The following is a 17,350-nucleotide window of genomic DNA, read 5'->3' on the forward strand; positions in this document are numbered from 1 at the left end:
CTCTGCTTCCTTTGACCACAACAAATATTAACTATGGAGGTCTATGACATTTTTGTTATTTTACCTGCCCTTGGGATTCAGTTATGAAATGTGATGCACTTTATACAGACTTCTATTTAAAGCAAGTCTAATATAAGAAAACTAGAATATGCAAAGTATTACATGAGGGACTACTGATTTCCTTTCCCCAAATACAAAGTAAAGCTTTTTCTGTGGTATTTGTTAAAGTAAGTTTTATTTTTACATAGAAAATATTCTATACATTGTATTCAACATTGTACACCTGGGTAGTGGGAGTAACTAAGGCGGCCTTTAAGTACATTCTCCTTGTATTTTCCTATATTTCCATTTTCTATCACTGCGCCTTTTGTTGCCTTAGCTTTTTAGATTATATATACATTTTGATTATATTTCCAGTGATGCATCACAAGGCCTGATAAAAACACTCATGGTTTACGTATGCATCCTTCAAAAAATTGCATTTGACACTTTAAGAACTACAGAAGACAAAATCTGGCATTCAAAATTCCTTGAAATTATTATCAATGAACATGAATTATGTGAAAAGAAAGGGATTTGTGGCAGTGACTTCTACAATCCCTTAAAGGCCAAACACTTCGATGCCATATCAGAGAGAAAACAAAACAATCAAGTTATTCTTCCTCCCTCTTCTCCCAAATACCTGGTAGTCCACAGTGGGGCCAGGTGAGCCCCCATGTAACATTCTCTTCCTTGGACACCACTAAATTGCTCTTGAGGATTCAGTCTGGAAAGGAAGAATAGAAGGACCTCTCCTTGAGGCTAACTGGAAGTCAGGAGAACTGAAGCAGCCCCAGCTCTGCCCTGCCTGGGTTGGGTGGCCACATGTAAGGCGGCCGCTCATCTGGGCTTCACTTCCTTCTAAGTATGAACAGATAAATGTGACTTCTTAGCCTCCTTCAGGTTCCCTTACTCCCAGACATTTATGTCTGCTTCCAAGAGAAACCTCAAGGGAGGCACAGATCTGGGAATGTGCTTCAGTGGTGAACCAAGGGCAGAGCAGAACAGCTCTGCCCTGGTGCAGGCCTTGAGAGGGCATGTTGTCTGTGGAAGATTTAAAGATCATAATAAATTGACTAAAAGTCAAACCAATTTTAATTATCAGCATGCACCATCAATTCTAAGCAAGGTCAATATAAAATCATTTGGAAGAGTAGCTATTCCCAGCATCCTGTAGATCACTGCTGGGATTGTTTGAATTCCAAGGGGCATAAGGCTAAATAACCACGTGTTCATTTAATTGATGGGAATGTTTGAGATGGGAGAACGCAGAGGTGGGCATCTTATTCATCTTTGTGATCTGTGAGGAGACTCTAGCAGAACATGTACCTACCTAATCAGTGTCTAATGGCTTCCGCGTTTCAGTCTACAGCTGTCCCCAAGTCCATCCTATTTGACCCCTTCCTTCCCACCTCAGAGCAGGAGAAACCTGTTCTCTCCACAGGACTCCAGGTCATTGCCTTCCCCCCAACCCAGTAACTTACTTCATCAACCCTTCTCTGTTTTCAACTCAACCTTTTCTTCCAGTGCTACCTGCTCAGCCTAGAAACAAGTTCTCTTTTGTATCAAAGAAAAAAAAAAAGAAAAACCTTTTTTAATTCATTCTTCCTGTGATTCTGTATTTCCTTCCCTTTTAAAATAAGCATCTTAAAAGAACAGAGTCTACTTACTGCCCATTGGTTAAGAACCTTCCATCCTCTCTCTTTTATGCATTTATATTGGGTTGATTATCAGTGGTCTGACTACCCGACCCAAAGCATGGGCTTCACTTCTCTTCCCATCCAGTGCCGACTACTTCTCTTTTTAATGTCTCTCCTGTTTGGTGTCTGAGACAACATTTTCCTGGCTCTTGAGTGACTGTCCTTAGTCTCCCACACGGATACCTTTTACCTGCTCACTTGAGCATGTCATCCTGAGCCCATTTTCCTGTCTCCTGTATAGTCTAACCACAGTTGTGTCTTCTCACAGTACCATGTACACAAATAATTTCTATGGAAGAACCTCAACTCAAGTCCACCCCTCTACTGAGATCCAGATGCACTTTCCAGTTCTGAACTGGACATCGAGATCTTGCTAAAACACAACCAATTCAAAACATGCAGAAACAGAACTCAAAACCTTCTTCATCAAACCATTTTTCTTCTTTTTAACTTCTGGATCCTGGTAGCATCCTCAACCCTTCCCACCTTTTCTCTCCCCCTCTCATTAGAGCCAAACATTGGAAGACCTGGTACTTCTCCTGCAGTGCTCCTGTTGGTCTAGCCCAACACACTGAGCACTCAGGTCTGCCATTTCTCTGGATCAGTCTTCTACTGGTTCTCCTCCCTCAAATTCTGTCCTTGTCCACTTCACTCTCTGGACATCTCAGACAGAGTCTTTCCAAATTAGATTCAGATATTAGACTCTTTTTAAAATTTCTTAGTGTTTCCAACTTGCCTTCTGGAAGAAACAGATAATCCTATCTATAAGAAATACAAGATTCTTTCTGACCTCCCTCCTCCCATATCTGTCCTGCCACTTGGCCATTTTTCCAGGCACCGTGTCATGCTCTTTAAAGCCTAGGAAGTAGCACTTGACTAGAACTTCTTTCTCTCTCTCTCTCTCTCTCTCTCTCTCTCTCTCTCTCTCCTTATTATTAAAATATTAGGGCTAACAGGTGTTATATATTTCATATTTCTCTCTCTCTCTCTTTCCCTCCACCCCCCCCCGCCCCCGCTATTTTCCCTTGGAAAAAAACCCACCACTGTAGCAAGCATGAATCTGGATCTACACATCAAGGAGTCAAGACTGTAGTTTTATTTTACTGAAATTAAAACTAAACTTTTGTCATTGGGCTCATTCTACCTAAAGGGCAGAAACTTAATCTGAGCCCTTTCTTAATTCCCTCACCCCTGGCCTCTATTGCCCTGGGATTGCATCTGACTATTCAGGGAACTTTCTCAATTTGAAGAATAAGGATCCTATCTCCCTTGATATTATCTCTTCTGTCACCTTTGCTAAATTGTCCATTATGCCTTCAGTCCTCAGAAGTCCACTCAGGACTTATCTCACTACTCCAAATCAAATGGAGAAACAGAAAACTCTGTGCATGTATAAGACTCCATACCCCCTGAAACACCTTCCAGCCACTTTTTCTCATGCCTCTACCAAGGATCAGGGTCCTTCTGCTGGGTGCCTCCCATTTCCCTATGGCAAAATTAAAGGATGGGGACTTTGGGACCTGTACCCTCAGGGCAGCCTCTAGACACTTCTGCCTCCCGGGATCCATGGACTCTCCCTCAGGCTATCTGGACAGGAAGCCCTGCTCTTGCTTATTTCTCATGCCACCTCATCTGACAGCCACACCCTGAAACAGATCCTCCCACTCAGGGCCTGATCACTAGAACTCAAAGTCCAAGACAGGACTCAAATTTCTCTGCCCTCTGCTTTCACTTCCCTTCCCAAAGGCAATAAAATACCAGGCAGCCTGGCAGCCTGCAGACAGGGAAAGTCCAAAGGTGAGGGAGGGCCTGGAAATGGGAGAGGAAAGTTCAAACCTCACTTCCCCCTGGAAGGTTCCCAGGTGCTCTCCTCCCTCCCTGCTCCTCCAGCCTACTCTCCCTGCAGCCCAGCACTGACTCAGTGACTCCTCTTCCTCCCTCTTCTGCTTTAGTCCCATAACACAGTGTGAGTACAGTATTTAATGCACGTCTTGGGTGTATTTTAAATTTGGGGTTATTGATCTGTCTTAGCCAGTAGACTCTGAACTTTTTGAGAAAACACGTATGATTTAATAGTCTTTTTATCTCTCACATGTAGAACATAATTACTGGATAGCAGGAGCTCTTGGAATTGAGTGAATGAGTGATTCTCAGGAGTCATTCTCAGGTCAACTCTCAGGTCAGCTCTAGAGAAACACTTTTCTTATTCCACCATCCCTTCTTCTGCTGTCCTCACTCTTTGTTTCTTTTCCTGTAATTCCCTGCCAATATAGTGAAGTGGAAGAATTTTAAGAGAGGTAAAATATGAAGGATATACAGTGTGCCCTGCTGCCGGAAAACTTTGTTGACAGTTTTAAACCTTCAGAAATTTATGTTTATGTACTCTAATGGTCCCTTTTAAATAGCCTCATGCTTTACTTTCCATTTCTTGATCCAGGAGTGAAGTAATAATCTTCTGATTATTGCATAAAAGTATGGCAATGAAGCCATGAGATCATAAAGACTTCATTATGAATCAATTGACCCAAAAGTCTCTCGGGTCATGATATATAAATATCTCGTCTCTGATGGAGAGAATCTATTACCTTGGTATTATGAATAATAAAGTAAATTTTAAAATAAAATATAAGTAAAAAGCTAACATACAGGCTAAGACATATGCATAACTGAATAGGAAAGATATTCCTTGAAAGTTAAGAAGATAAAAGAACTTTATGGTGAGGAACATAATAGCTTTCTCTTCCTTTTTTTCCTTATTCACCAAATCTTAATTGATTCTTGAGCTTCCAACTTTCTTAGTATTGATTCTCTCTGTAATCATCACCCTGGACCCAAGTACTCATTACTTCATGGTTGCATTGTTGTGTCTTCTGATTATAAAAATATTAGGGCTAACAGGTGTTATATATTTCACATATATTATTTTATTTCATCCTTTTCCCTCTGGCTTGTTGTACACCTCTGAGGTTTATCTTGCTACAACAACACTTGTATTGTCCTATTTGCTGTGCAAAACTCCTCAGTAGCTCCTCTGTGTCTACAGGATGAGGTACAGGCTACCCTGCTGTGCCTGAGAGCTCCTATACTGTCTGGCCATAATGATTTTCCCCAAACTTTTTGTCACTACAACCCAAATTAAACCTTCTGTCCCATTCAGTCTGTCCCCATGCTCCTTGGTGCCTTGGGTTCCTGCCGAACAGACATTTGCATCTTTTTTTTTTTTTTTTCCGGTCCCTCTTTTACCCTCCATCTATCTCCAGAGCCCAACATAAAACTTGCCTCCTCCACTGGCCATGTCGCTTCTCCATGCCCACAGGGATTTGTAATACCTCTGGATTCATATATGTGCTACCTCTTGGCAGTGATTTTAAGAAAAGAAGCATTCACAAAAGGACCCAAACTGTTCCTTGAGTGGTTTGTCCTGTCCCTTAACCAGATCATAAGACTCTGAAAGACAAGTACTGTGGCTCAAGAAATCCTTGCACCTCCTGCCTCCCAGGGTTCCTGCAACCCTGTTGCATGGTAAACACTCGAGAGGCATTGTGAAGCTAATTAGTTTTCCTTTGCATCTGGGGATCTCATATATTTTTAAAGATCCTTCCAGAAGAACAAATAGCATAATGATAAACTACAGAGCTGAGTCTCTGACATTTATTAAATAAGTGACTCGACAGATTAAATCCTCTGTGGCATAGTTTTCCCAATCTACAAAAGAATATCTGTTCTACCTGACTTCAAAGGATACTGTAAAAGTAACAACCAACATAAATGCCCTGGTGCCTTTGAGAAGGGGAAGGTAGTCTAGTATTACTTTTGTTTTTGTTCTCTGATTCCATTTTAGAATCTATATGTACTAGGTCAGTTATGTTTTTAAAGTAGGAAAGCTGAGGCTTTCTTTTTTTTTTTTTTGCTGAATTGATACAGTTGAAACTGCCATATGACATCTGAAGTATTTCTTTAACTGAATTAAATTTTGGCTTTTTTTTACATCTTATTTATAAATATATTAGTATATTTGTTTTTATAAAATTTACAAATATGTACTGAAAAGTTGGCCACTAACAAAATCAAATTAATCTATACTAGTCTGACAAATGAATTCATTTCCCACAGTGATTGGAGAAATAAATTCAGATGCTTCATAAATAATATGCAGATAACCTAGAACCTGTTTGTTCACCCATAATAAGCAGAACAGCAGGTCCATTTCAGACTGTTGTAAAGTTAAGCCAGATAGATGTCACCTGGCTAGCACAGCATGGGGCCATAGATAGCTCCTGTTCCCCATTTTCCCTCCTCTTTTACCCCATCCTTGTCCTCTCCAAATCCTCCACTTGTCACTCACAAGGAAACTGTAAACAGACTGGGTTCCAACTGCCCAGAAAACAAAATAATCACCTTCCAACCTGAGAAAGTACATTTTCTTCAGTGGCGAGACAGGACTCATAAATCTCCAAGTTTCTGCACATTTCCCCTTTAGGCCACTGTATGACTAATGACCAATTTTATGGAAAAGAAATCAACAGGAAAATGAGTGTGTTCACATTATTTCCCCATTTTTCTTTCTTGATTTTTCTCTTAGAAGTAAAACCTGAACAAGGACAATTAGAGAACTATTCTGACAAGAGCAGACTCATGGTTAATAAAGCATTCCCTGTCCTGAGTTACTCTTTCAGGGATCCACTGGGGGGCCAGCGGGAATCTGGCATCCCATCTGTGGGGGTTTTCTTCTATCACAGCTGAGACCTCCATAGGCCCACAAAGGTGCTGATGCCCCCTGAGTAAACATTCTGTAATTTTTCTTCGGCTGTACCATGCTATGGTTTATTTGGCATCCACAAATAATATGCAAATAATATGACATCCAGTTATGACAATATAAAGTTTTCTTAGGGGTTTCATCCTGGCCAAGCCTGGGAGATTTCTGTCAGAGCTAGAAACAATGAAAAGATGGGTTTTGCCAACAAAATGTGGAGTATTCTCTACCCACACTCGAAGCCTTTATTTACTATAATTTCCTCCAAGCGAGGCAGATGCTCAAAAATGATAACCTAGAAAATCCTTGATCCTCCTGCCATTAATATCCCTTTGGAAAAGGATTGATACAACTGAACAACAACAGAATACAGAGTACAGAAATCTTCAGGAAATTAAAATCTGTACTCACCAAATAAGCCCATCAATGAAAACAGAGTCAACTCCCTCACTCTCTGTCAAATGAAACAGAGGCCCAGAATTTTCTCTGAAGTCTTACATGAGATTTTTTTAAAAGCATAGCTTGAGATAAGATTTTTTTTTCTGTGTGATTTATTAAGAGAATGTTTTCAAAGAAGCCTATTAGGAAAGTGGGGAAGCTGAACAGAGGAGAAAGAGGTGTTTTCCCCTGGCATCTGCCCTCAGCCTGATTACACAGGGGGGTCATGTGAGTGGTGGCTCATGAACCACTGGTTCACCTTGAGGGAAATGGCTGGGTGTCTTCAACCTCATGCCAGTCAACCATCAACTTTAGGCCACCCAGGGGGTGGTAGAGGCATAACTATAAGGCTGGGCTAGGCAACTCCATCGGCTGAGGGTGATTCTCCAGAGAAGTGGCCTCTGGAGGTCTTTGAAAGCCAGTGCTCTCCGCATGGGGGAGGAGGATGAGGGCAGCAGCCTGGTAAGGGCAACCTGGATGGGGTTGCGACAACAGTACTCTGTTTGCCAAAGGTTAACCTTGTTCAGCAGAGCTAAGCTGATACTCCAGGTTTCTTTGATCTTTCCAGGCCATTATACCCATATCACATGACCTCCTTCCCATAAACACCAATTGTTCTCTCAGAACCTATGCACCATTGAACACAGTCTATCAACATGACTCATTTGCTCCACCTGACAATATGGGGGATGGTAACATAACACATAACCAAAAACAGCATTGAGAAGTCAATCTTCTCTTAACTTCAAGTAACTCTGGTAAAAATAAATAAATAAAGCGATTTAGTAAGACTTACTCTTTACATGAATTATTTCATTTTATCCTCACAAGTGAGGAAACGAAGGCTTAGGGCATTTAAGTTGTTTCCCAAATAACTTAATAGTCGGTTTCTGGGAATGTCAGATTGACAAATGGAATCTAAACCAAAGCTGTGTGGCTGCAGAGACTGTATTCCTAACAAGTCCTACTACATCGCCACCCTTGAGGGAAAGAGGAAGAACGTGTTCCTACATTCCACAGAAAATAAAGAAAAAGTAAATTATAAATCAGTATACTTAGCAAGCAGGTCTACTGTGATGTGTTATATTCCTTCTGGCCAATTTCATGATTGGCTTTCAGAATATGTTCAGATTTTAAATTCAGCAAAATGCAAGTGTGTGAGGTAGATTCAGAGCATTCAGGTGGATAAGCATTTGGCTGCCCTACTAGAAGCACACTGGCCACCTCAGTTTTCTTCTTTTTTCTGGTTATTCCCATTCTTTGATGTCAGATGCTAATCTGACATCAAAGACCAAGATGATGGTGAACATGAGTTTAGTAAAGGAGCTGAAGTGAGAGGGAGATATGAGGCAATAATCCAGAAAACTGAAGTCTAAAACCTTTCTCAAAGGATGTGGTGGTAGCGATGGAGTCTCTGTCTGGATAATCACCCCAGTGTCACTATCAAACATAGTTTTGCTGTATACAAGTGGGTGGGAGGGACAGCATGAAGTCACACGATGGTGCCCCTCCGCCCAGTTGCTGCCTGTGCTTTCAGAATAGATGGAGGAGCAATGACTGCTACCACATTGGAGGCTAACCTACCCTCTGCCAACCGCTGTGCTCATGTATCATCTTATGCAATCTTCACAGCCCTTGAGGCAGGCACAGTTTTTATGCCCTCCTCACAGGTGAGCTAACAGAGACTTAGATTGAATAACTTGCTCAAGGTCACAAAGAAATGAAGATGTAGTCAAAGTTTCAAATCTAGAGTCTGGCTACAAAATCTGCCCGTGCGACTGTGTTCTCCCTCCTCCCAGATAATACAGATGAGAATATTTTAACTTTCTATTATTTTTATAATTATAACCTTATAAAAATTCTTTATGAGGATGTCCAGAGATTGGGGAACGTTGAAAACATGCATAAGCCCTTCCTTAATGGAGAACATCAGATTCTTCTTTGTTTGCAGGATAGATATACCTGCATTTTTATGCAAGTGAGTTGAGCCTAAAGAGCTAGGAAAAAAAAAATCTTTGAAGGAGTTTTTTTATTCTTTAAAGATACAAAACGTAAAAATAAAAACTCACTGAGATTAAGAAAATGGAAAATTCAAAAATTTGAAATCTGCCTAAAAACTAATGACAAGTCATGAGACACAGTATAATAGTGTGAAATGAAAGAAATGACAGGAGATAGAACCCAGGGAGAGTAGAACAGGAACCAAGACATATTTATAAAGAATTAAAAATAGAGACGTTTTGCCTAAAAAGTGTCCATCACTTATTGATAAGCACAGGCCCAACATCTTTCCAAGCAGAGCCTGCTGTGCCTGAGACTTTGTGGTTGGATGAGTCCCAAGAGTGTGCACCCAGGCGGCTCCAAGAACATCACTGTAATTTCTCCTTTCCTCTGCCCTGTCCTCCCTTTCCCCACCCAGGGCACCCTGCAGAATGATGAGAGTGAGTCCCATGTAATCCTGTCCCTGCTGTACCTGTCATCAGACCTCCTCTCATATAGCCTGCCTCATCCTGAGGTTCAAGCAGAAAGGGCTTCTCAGCACCTCCATATCCACATACCCTCCCACATCCACTAACTTACAACCTGATCCCAGGTTCTGGCCCCAGCATAACCAGGTGCCCTCCATTTTCATGCACACTGTGGAGGATGGTGGCAGGGGGAGGGGCATGAATCCAGCTGCCTTCCCTTGGAACTCTCCTGGCCATTCTTTAGGGCATGACCTATTTTTAAATAGAATTATGATTGCTTCCTCTACACTGCATAATGCTCGCATTTCTACTGAGCTCTTATTGTCTTCGCCCTAAAGAAGAGGCGGTAATGGTATCATTTCTGGAGATTTATGTTTGCTGATTTCTTTACACATGCTCCAGTTAGAGACTCACTTTGGAGAGTACTAAAACACAGTGCTTTATAAAATGAGACTTCTGTCTTCACTAGCAGACCGTGTTCTAGATCTTGATGTACAGGCTGACAGAATTAGGTAAAATGGCCTGTTTTGTAAAAGCGTTTTAATCAGGGCAGGCACAGACAATTCCCAGAGTAAACGTAGCTTCCTATTTTGAGACAGAGCAGTTCTGAATCTTAGATACTGTGTCAGGAGGTTTTACCTTGCAGACCTTTGTCCAGGGTGTTATTTAAAATGTGTCATGAAGCTATGGCTCAGGATCCTGGTGTGTACATTTTATGAACTACTTGAACATCTTTTTCCTATGGAGGGAGACACCTCTCTGCTTTTATCAGATTTTCCCAGACATTGGTATATGACCTCTATATAGCAGGACAGTGAAAAAATCACAGACACCAATGGCAGGTGACCTGAACAAAATGAAGTTAATTTTCAGCTGATGGGCTTTTTTTCCCCCTGTAAGTATTTTGCAAACATTAAAGTGGCATTCCCAGTTAGCAGTGCACCATGATTATCTGCTGTAACCTGAACAGGAGGTGGGGGATCTGTTCTCCGATCTGTTTCTGGTGCTGGCCAAATGAAGCCTGTTACTGTAATACAGGGGAATGGTGCCCTCTAGTGGACAACTCCATGTTGGCACAGTTGTCAGCTGATACCTCACCTGGGAAAACTCAATTTTGCTTTTGTTGGAAAACAAAAATCCATAATGACCTTAAGGTCCTCTCTGGTAGGAAAGGCATAGTCTCTCTTAGAAGGTATCTTAGGAAAAAAATCTCCGTGTAGGGATGAAAGAGCTGTAACCTGAGAAATGACAAACTGGCATGGACACTTTTAAAAATAAAATGCTTTCTAATAATGCTTGGTATCCAGTCATTTTCTCTTCTCATTTAATCCACAAGCAACTTTAGGGATAGCATTCCAATGAAGTTATTATTGCCTAATAGTGTTCTATAATGTACAAGTTCATTTTTTTAAGGAGCCAATTATTTTTCTAAATCAGGTGTTTAAATATGAACTTCATTGATCCTTCTCTTTTCCAAGCTATCAGGGTCCTGTCTGCCTTACCTTTTATTTCCCTCCTTTTCCCTCCTGATTTGGTGTCCAATGCTTGACACATGCTCCATAACTATTTGTTAAATCTCAGTAGGGGGAAAAAAAAACAAGAGTAGGTTTATATCATGGAAAGAAAAAATTTTTAAAAGATGAAAATGAATGACTCTAAACATCTCCCCCGACCTTGGCCCACAGACAGAAGTCTCTCATGTTGGCAGGTTGTCCAGGCTTGTTAGCCGCTTGAGTTGCTGTCCCTGCGTGTCCTTGATGATATCACACTGCCCCCACCAGGACTTCAAGGGGAGTTCAGTTTTTCCGTGCTCTGAATATGGTCTTCGGAATAATTACTATTCCTCTTCTTTTGTCTAAGGATTCTAAGAAACAAATTAGAATCTTAAACCCACTTTAATCAATAATGAGAATAAAATGATGAAATGGCAAAGGACATGCAAGAATGAGTACATTGAAAGTCTGGCAAAGAGCTCATTTGCCCGAAGGAACATACCTCAGGTGCAATCCTAGGTGTCGTTAGCCTCTGTTGGACCGCAACACTACTCAAGAATTACTTTTTCCAATCAGCCCTCCTTCTTGTTGCCCAAGGCAGCTTTTCCAGATTAGTGTTCTCTCCTTAAATTTCCTTCCCCCTTTCCATATATAAACAAACACAGATCTCAAGGAATAAACTACCTCTAAACTACATTCCTTCCCTTCCCTGACCTCATAAATACTTTCACATACATACATGTGCATGCACGTGCACACATACACACACACGCACACACGCACACACACACACACACACAATCTCCTAAGAGATTTCCTCTTTTCACATTTCTCATTCCTCACATTTCTCATCCTCATTTCTCATTTCACACACATACTAGGGACTCTATATATTGCCTGAATGATACAGTTTGGCTTACTCATCTTTCAGCTCTGAAATATCCAGTTCTAGAAATCCCAGGGACCGGAAAAATTTTCACTTGCCACCTCACTCCTGGGTGCCTAAATTCTCCAACCATTTTCTGTGACCAATGAGTATTAAAAGTTCATGTCTTCTCTGAACCTGTTTAATGTATAAATCTTGTAAAATTGAAAGGACTCTATTCTGTGCCTATTTTATATCACAAATACACATCTAGACACTTAGGCAAAGAAAAATCACATAGTAGAATGATTCCATAGTTGTAAAAGAAGAAATCTAGAGTCTCAAAATGGGAGATGCAGGTTTCTCCAGGGGAGACAAAACATCCTCAACTTTGAACAGTCTGCCAAACTCTGCATGGGCCAACTCTCCTTAGCTTTACCTTTTCATCTGTGCATTTTAAACTCCAACCTTTTAAAAAATTAATCATGCAACTCTCGCAGAGAAAATTGTCTTCATCCAACTTCTTGACTACATGATCTCTATTATCTTGACCATGGTGATAATGACTTGATTTGCCACAAATAATATAAGAAGAAATTTTTTACTTTTTCAATCTGTCTTGGAAGTGGGTTTTCTGAACTCTAAAAGTCTCTTATTGCCCACTACTTCCTCATAAATTGTTAAGTACATTGGGGCCAATAATCAATAGAAATAGTTTCTATTCCAGCCAAAAACTACATAAAGAAAGGGTTTCCATGCTGGGGCAGTTCAAGATAAAATGAATTTACTTCCAGTTAGGAGCATGAGAACTCAATCAGGTAAGCGATAAAATGTCGTACACATGTGCGGTCTGGGGAGGGCAGGCCTTAAGTATTTTGTTGTTGGAGCAGACTGAGTATATGAGCTTGCTTGATAGATATTTTGGAAGAATGCGCACAGAGATATTGCCAGAGGAATTACCTCCCCAGTTAAATGAAAAATCCAGTGAAGGAAGGAGAGATATACTTGGTAAATATTACTTAAGAAATGGTGACCCAAAGATTTCTTCTGATTTAAATGTATTTTTCCCTTTATGACCTGTAGGGGGCATAGTGAAACAACAGGATTCTGTGACAGTAGAACCGGCCTCTGGGACAGCGACCCTGGACTGGGTTTTACATCATCCAGAGTGATACCAGTGAAGGGTGGGGCGGGTGACTCAGGAAATCATTTACACAGTGTCAATAACAGTCTCTCTGGAATTATTATTTTTTGTTATAGGCCACCCAGTTTTATGACCTCAAGGTGGGAGGGTGTATACAAACCCAAATACTATCGAATGTCTGAATCTTCAGAATATTAATAATGAGTAAAATAATTAAGACAGAGCTTAATTTGATTATTTGATCCCATATGTTTGGGTTTTTTTTTCCCTAAACCATGGATTTTCCTCATAAAATATTAAACTGTGTAATTCAGTACACTAAATGGTAAGCTCCTTGGGAATAAGGACTATGTGTGTCTATTTTTATTGTCATGTCCATGAACTTTGTATTGCCTATCTTATATTGTCTGGTGCACATTAGACCTGCATAAATGCTTTGTCCCTTTCCCATCCCTACTCCCTGCTAGTGACGGTGGGTATGATTACCACAGTGGTAGTCTAGGAGTCAGAGGTCATATTTTAGAACCAGGAGTTGAAAAATCAAAATTGCAACACTGAAAAGTTGAGAGGAATCTTAGAGCTTTGTAAAGTTTCCTGGTATTCTACATACAATTTTTTTCTTTCTAAACAGAATTTTTAGATAGAAAATATATTTTATGTAATAAATGTATGTGTGTGTGTGTGTGTGTGTGTGTATATATATATATATATATATATATATATGTTATATGCAAATACTACACAATTTCATATAAGGTACTTGAATATCTAATGATGTTAGTACCTGCTGGGGCTCCTAGATCCAATACCTATGGAGACTGAGGAATACCTATACATACACACACACACACACACACACACACACACATATCAGGGGTGTGTGGGTGTGGGTGTGTGTGTTTAAATAAATATATGTTTAAATGTCTGTTTCTGTGCAATATTTAATCGCTATGTACTTCCATTTCTATATTTTTCTATATTTGAATGCCTCCCATCTGGAGGCTGTGATCTCAGTGGTTCCTCCAAGTTCCAGGGAGGTTTCCATAATTATGCAGCTAGTGTCAGAGCCCAATTTGAAGGCAGTGGTCAGAGACCTTATCAGAGCCACACTCTGGAACTGAAACAACTCATACGTTGCCAGTCAGGAAACTTTTGAAATGATTTCATAAAACTAGTTTCACTTCTGGCCCCACAATACCTCAACAGTTCTTATCTGCTCCATTACACGGGGTTCCTATAACTGGATTTATTACTAAAATTATTAGGATCACAGGATGTTGGCACTGTTTACAGCCAAGGAACTGAGACAAAGAAGTTAACCAACTTGTTTACAAAGAACTGTAAGAATCCTATGGGAACCATCTGTCAGTACTGGTTATTCAAGGATAGGACTGTCGCTGGATCTGTGGCTAGCTTTGGATTTTTACACATTTTTCTCTAAGTCAGTGTTTTCCAACTCTGCTTCCTGGGACCACAGAGGAGAAGTGGGTCAACGGGGCCTGGACCCTTGTCCTTTGCCTCTGTGAGCCCAGCTCTGTATACACTCAGTTTATTAGTCTAACAGGTAAGATTTTCATTTATCTGAGAGGTCCCAGCTTTGAACAGTCTGAAGACCGCTGATGGAATTGTTCCCTCGGCGATGCTGCTCAGGATAAACCTTTCCAATTGGAATCAGAACCATTTGTAACACAGTGACAGTTGTCAGCCAGAATAAAGTCACCCAAGTTGGCTCTTGGTAACCCCCGGCCCAGCCCTAGTTTGCAATCCCAAAACCCATACCTGGGGAATTTGACTAAATTATTTGGTGATAAAAGCATAAGAAATTAATATATTTGGGAAAAATAAACACTTAGATTTCCTGACTAAAATATCACAGCTTTTCCTAGTTTCATAAGATAATTATACACCATTGTGTTTTATTTATTCTTAGTAAAACTTGTAGGGATTGTTCTCAGGATAATGTCAGGGTAATTGTTCAAAATTGAGCTATGGGCCAACCCAAGGACATTGTCCTGGGAATAGTTTGGCTAAAATATACAAAAGATTGCTTCTCTTATCAAAAATATTTCATCTTAAAGATAAGTGAAGAAAGTTTTGACACAAGATATTCAGTCAGCAACTGAATATCTTCTGTGCTCGGAGAGCATAGTTAGAAGGCAAATAAATCGTGTCCCTGGGCCCTGTCTCCTTAGGCCTATTTTATAATGGGATGATATATAATATAAGGCACCCTCCTTCCACTGGGAGGGATGTGTTCTACACCCTTCCTTTCTCAGGAAGGTAGTTTTGGCCATGAGACACCTTAAAGTATTGGTAAACATGAGCCATCATTGTTTCTTTTAGCTTTTATTCATTTTTATTTTATTCATTTTTTAAAATTTTAATGGGACTCTACAATGTAATAAATTGTTATTGAAGAAAATTTTAAAGTATATTTAAGCAAAACTAAAAATATACCCAGGATGGATGACTGATGCCTGTAAACCCAGTTTCTCAGGAGGCTGAAACAGGAGGATCACTTGAACCCAAGAGCAAGAGGGAAATCTGGGCAACATAGTGAGGCCCTGTGTCAAATCTATTTTAAAAAGTTATTTTACAGGCACTCCCACCTTGCAGATAACCAACATTAACATTTTTTAAGTAATTCTCCAGATTTATTTACACACATGCACCTTTGCATACTGCACCTATAGTAGCTGATGATGACTGCAGGTGTAGCAACAGTAGCAGAAACAAGAACCAACAGTACTTTTAACAGCAGTGGAGCAGTGGTAATTACCAGTAGTAAGTCAGCAATAGTGACAAGAGAATTCATAACCACAGTAGCCAGAGCAGCAGAGAAAGCTGTGGCCAGAGTCACAGTGCTCAAGGTGTCTCAGTAGCAGAAATACAAATGATAGTGATAAGAAACCAGTTAAGAGTTACAAAGCACGTATTATGTACCGAGGGCTGTTCTAAGTGCCTTATATATTCTATCAATTAATCCTCATAACAGTCTAAACAAGTAGAGTTGGCCCTCCATCTCTGTGAGTTCCATCTGCATCCTCAGATTCAACTGACCCCATTGCATCTTCATGGAACATGTATGATTTTTTTCCTTGTCATTGCTCCCTAGATGATATAAAAATTACTTACAGAGCATTTACATGATATTAGGCATTAGAAGTAAATCTAGGGATGATTTAAAGGATTCAGAAGGTTTGTGTGGGTTGTATGAAAACCTTATATTTCATATAAGGGACTTGAGCATTTGCTGGTTTTGGTATCAGTGGGGGATCCTAAAACCAATTCTTCATGGAACCTGAGGGAAGACTATAACTGTATAATTTATATCCCCGTGTTACAGATGAGGAAACTGACACATACGCAGACGAAGAAACTTGCCCCAAATCACACAGTTTTAAGGGGCAGAGCCTGAATTGTCGAATCCATAATCTGCTCTGAAGCACCATGTTGGTGGTAATAACAGAAGTAGCATGAATTCTGCAACACTCTGTTTTGTAATTTATATATACTTACCTAATGAGTGAATAAAGTTTGAGAGTGATTCTGAAATTGGAATAATAGAAGAGGAAATGAAGTGAATTTTTTAAAAAGTCTCACAATTAGTCTCTTTTTACATCCCCCAAATTAAATTATCAAAGAAAGTGTATTTTGAAAACATTTTTGCTCTCCTATTTCATTATTCCTAACAATTTGCACCCAACTCTTCATACATTTATCTAACTTTTTGGAGTTCTTCACGGTGGATTTTATAAGATAAAAAACAAATTAAGCTTGCTACTTAATGCACCATATTCTCAGTTTATAGATGTGACTCCTCCACATATTTAAGTACTCAATAAATATTTGGATGAGTAGAGAAATAAGAAATAAAATTTTAGAATCTACACTGAAAGCAAATAGAATTGAGTGAGACCAAACACATGCTACTTTAACCAGAGTATCGGTTTTTTTTTTTTAAACCTTGATCTGTATTAACAAGAGTACCTTTTAATGCTAATGGAAACAATAGCCAGAAGATAAGAGGAAATAGTCAAACAAATGAAAAGGTAAATGCCCATGCTTTGGTTCTATTTGTTTCTCTTTTGCTTCCTATAATTGCACATTTTGAAAATTTAGGGCTGGGGATGTACCTCAATGGTTGAGCATTTGCCTAGCATGTGTAAGGCCTTGAGTTCAATTCCCAATACTGAAAAAAAAAGAGAGAGAGAGAGAGAGAGTTTACTTTACAAAGTATATTTGCATTATTTAGTCCATGTGCACACTTGAGACTGTCCTTACAGAAAAAGATCCTTTCTGCTTCCAGAAAGCTATAAATAAGACAGTAAAAGACAAAAACAAATCATCACCCCAGTGAGTATATTAGTAAAATTTTATTCTTTTAAAAGTATCAAGTCAGGCAAAAATGTATGACCCCTAACATAAATTTGTACGTTCTTTTTTA

General features: G+C 39.8%; 1 protein-coding gene across 1 annotated transcript in view; it reads left to right on the forward strand.

The window, feature by feature from the left end:
* Positions 1-17,350, forward strand: part of Ptprr (protein tyrosine phosphatase receptor type R) — a 256,407-nt gene that overhangs the window by 167,634 nt on the left and 71,423 nt on the right. The window lies entirely within an intron of this gene.

The sequence above is a fragment of the Marmota marmota genome, unplaced genomic scaffold, assembly GCF_001458135.2.
Source record: "Marmota marmota marmota unplaced genomic scaffold, marMar, whole genome shotgun sequence".
NCBI lineage: Eukaryota > Metazoa > Chordata > Mammalia > Rodentia > Sciuridae > Marmota > Marmota marmota.